Here is a 4,172-nt window from a genome sequence, read left to right as displayed (position 1 = left end):
ACCTCTAATAGTTAGAAAACATAAAAGGAAGTTCCATCAACTATTATCATTTTAACTTAAGCATTTTTTTTGTTTTTGTTTTTTGACATCAAATTTACATGTCTTTAAAGAACTACCACCACCCTAGACATCTATATCTTTATTGACAAACATTGTGTTTTGATTTGTCATTCAGAAACTTTTTACATACTTTATTGACAAACATTGTGTTTTGATTCGTCACTTAGAAACTTTTTACATAGCTTGAGATGACATTTCATTTTCGTTGTGTCATTAAAAGTCGGCTTTGCAACATATACACTACGGTTATTACGGTACTTAAAAATACAACATTAGTAAAAGCAAAGCGATGAGCCTTAAGTTTTATAAACTTCCAGATGCCCACCAGAGATTTTTATCCGACAACCCAGTCTTCTTGTGTTTCAACCGGTCATAGCCCAAGACCGAGCCTAAACAAAAAAAGTTCTAAAATCCGAAACCAGTGATCGGCCCACAAATATGTATCAAGTTTAAGTCTGTTCATGGTTTGATCACTCGGTTCTAACAAACCAAATGGTTAATTGCTCGCCCCTACCTGCACAAAAAATTGGCTATTTGCATAATGTTGGATAAATTTTTCTCTTAATTTAGATTAAAGTTGTTGTTTTACTTCAATTTTATTAATTATGCATCTTATGAGATGGAGTGATCTCATTGACGGTATAAAGGTCGTGTCATGTAACCCACTAGCTATATCATGTCGACATGACGACATGATTCATATACATAACAAGTCAGGTTTTCCGATAAAGTATAAATAATGCAAATCGAAGTTACCAACTATAAAACATTGGGTAAGATTAGAACTTACCTTGCCTTTACACCGTATAATGTGGGTCCATCATTGATCGAATTAAAACTCAACATTTTCCGAACTCCCAACCCTCTAAGTCAACTCATCCTTCTAGCTAAATGGTCTACAAAGCCAGAAGTCATGTATTGTCTTATGAGGGAGAGAGTTCAGAAAAAATTGGATTTCAAATATAAGTCATTGTGCAGTGAACTAGAAAAGAAGAAAAGGGAGGGAAATTGGTAAAGATGAAGACGACTATATATATTATACACTCGGTATACACATCATTGATAATGTCAAAAAACATATACATGACCGTATCTTTGGTTAATACAATCACATTGCTTGTTAACTAAAATTGTTAACGACTTCCTAGATACATGTGACGTGTGTAAGACAACGTTAAACCTCATAGATTTCAACGGCCGACATACATAGATACTCCTTTGTTGCGGAACAATGATTGGGACCACGTGAAAATCTGGTTAAACCAACAACAACGATGATTTTCGATATATTTTTTTGTCCTAACTAACAAAGTGATACTTTAGGACGATCATAAAAGGACGATATTGCTTTTGTACATATTGTTATATGTTCAATTTTCAAACAAAGTTGAAAAATAAGATTTGTCACTACTAGGTTTGGAAGGCTAGCCGAATTTTCAAGATTCCCATATAAGTTTGTATAAGAATTGAAGTTAGGATATTCTAAAAGTAACAAAAGTGTTGCGTTTATTCTCATGTAGACATTGGGTACCAGAAAATGAGACTGAGATGTATGTTGAGAGATATTTTCTAAGCTTTTTCGAGTCGGAGATGTATACGAGATGTGTATGAAAAAAAAATTAGTTTAAACGTGTCATAAAAATTTCATCATATTTTATCTCAGAATATCATTTATAGTTTCAAAATCTTCATTATTAACTATTTCATATTTTATTTACATAACTCATGCAATACATAAGTTTCTTACATGATGTTTTAATATTATATATTAAGTTTAAACATCATAGAGTGAGTCACAACTAAAACTATACGATGTGGGCGTGAAAAAAGGGCGTGGATGCCCCTTCACGCCGGGAACACCACCCCGCGTATGGCGTGGAGGGCGGCGTTGTGGGTAGGGCTTGAGGATTTCCACCGGCGTGGGGGCAAATGTGTGAGTGAGGTGGAGGCTCTTAATTGGTGGGTGTAGTTTAGGTTTGTTTTGATTGATTGATGTTTATTTTTTAATCTATTTTATTCTCTTCTACGCCGTTTTCCCACCCCGTGCTTTTTTCTCCACGCTACCATGCTGACGTGGTTGCCACGGGTCACTTCACGCCCTCTCCACACCGTGTGGCCTAACGCAAAGATAGTAACTTTCCATTTAGACATAAAAAATTAACCTACTCAGTAATTTAAATGTGTCAAAATCTTATAATTCAAATTGTGTCAAAATATAGAATACTATGTTGTGGTTTCAACCGATAATCGATTGGCCAAAGAAACAAGACGGAAACCAGATAGAAATTAGAGAGAAAATTAGATCAATATTTTTCATTCATAACTCCTCTAGTAAACTAACCATCTACATATATAGCAAAACAAAGAGGACATGACCTAAACTACCCACTACTTAACTTGTTAACCCGCTACTACAAAACGTGTAGGACTTGAAAGTGAAAGACTCAACTGAAAGTAATAAACTAAAGCACACATGACCAATTAATTAACTAGAATGACCATGCATCACGTTCCATTCTATGCACATGTCGGCTACATAACATATTAAAGAGCTGAAAATGAAACGAGTAATAGGTTGTTTGTTTAGCTCTTAATGAAGCTCTTAATGGTTCAACACTTGATGGTTTAAACTGTTTGTTTCGCGAGCAGATGTCTGAATGGTTCAGAAATTTGCCTCTGAATGGTTAAGCATTAAACCGAATCTAAATGGTTAAGACCTCTAGTATGAATTGGTCAGATATTTGCCTCTAAACGGTTAAGCATTATATTGGCTCTTAACGGTTCAGACCTCTTACTAATTCAGCACTTAACCATTCAGAAGTTGTCAAACCGCCCCTAAATCGCATTAGTGGAGTTAAAACTTGAAACCCGAAAGTTCCTATGGTGTTACTTCCATATTTCCAAATTTCAACCTACTAATTCTACATATTATTTTAATAATTAAGTTTTTTCAAACAATATTTAGTACATTAACTTTAGTAAAAGTCAAAAAGTTGGGAGTTATTGCGATAGGTCGTGTTAAAAAGTTATAATTGTTTCATGTTATAGCTATTTTAAATCGTTATTCAACTAACTTTGAAAGTTATTTTCACAACCAAATTGGTTGACACATGAGTCAAATATTACAAAGCTATGTTAAAAATAGGTCATCATGAACCACCACCGATACTTTAATCAGTTACTAGAACGTTTGTAAGCCTTTATGAGTTTATACATTGAAGATAAACATTTTCAATATATTTATTGGCAAATATGTCGATTTGAGTTTTATTTCAACTCAAATGGCTAAAGTAACTAAATATAGTTACAACTGAAGCAAAGAGGCTGGCCAAGCTATGCATAGAGTAGACTCGTACGTTGATTAATAAGAACCATAACGTCTAATTATAAATAATTTAAGACACTAGCTAATTAGGGTGGGCATGTTATGGCCCTTTTTCACGCATGGAAAACAATAGCACACCGCCACCATCTTCAAGTTTCACGCGTTATTTTGAAACGCGTTGAACTTGACAAAAGTTACCGTTGGATTTGATTTTTTGACCGTTTGGGCATTATTTTTTTGAAGGTTTTTTTATATAAATCCACCAAACATTCCTCCCACTCAAAAAATCAAAAAATTCTCCAACTCAATCTAAATAGTTTTCCAACAAAGATGGAAGGTTCAAGCAAGAGAGGTTCGGGTTCGAAGAAAAAAGGTTCGGGTACGAAGAAAAATCCCATAAGACCCAAGGTTCGAGCGAATCTTGGCGAGCCGACGCACTTTAGGTTGCAAGACTAACCCGACCAAGTCCCACATTCAAACCCAACAATATCGACCATTTCAAACCCAACAATATCCACCATTTCAATCACAACCGTATCAAAACCAACCGTTCGTTCCACTGTTTCAACCTCACCAATTTCAACCCCAATCGTTTCAACACTTTCAAACCCAATCCCACCAAGTCGACCCACTAGAAGATGACACGCTCATCCGTCATTTTGCACGTGCATATCGTGAACCACAACAAAATCTCGACGACGACGAAATTGGATGTCCAAGGAGGAAACTTTTTTAAAACAGAAAACAGTCATTTTTTTAAAAACCCGAAAACTTTTTTTTTTTAAAC

This window comes from Helianthus annuus, chromosome 4 (assembly GCF_002127325.2).
Source record: "Helianthus annuus cultivar XRQ/B chromosome 4, HanXRQr2.0-SUNRISE, whole genome shotgun sequence".
NCBI lineage: Eukaryota > Viridiplantae > Streptophyta > Magnoliopsida > Asterales > Asteraceae > Helianthus > Helianthus annuus.
This window is presented reverse-complemented; position numbering follows the sequence as displayed.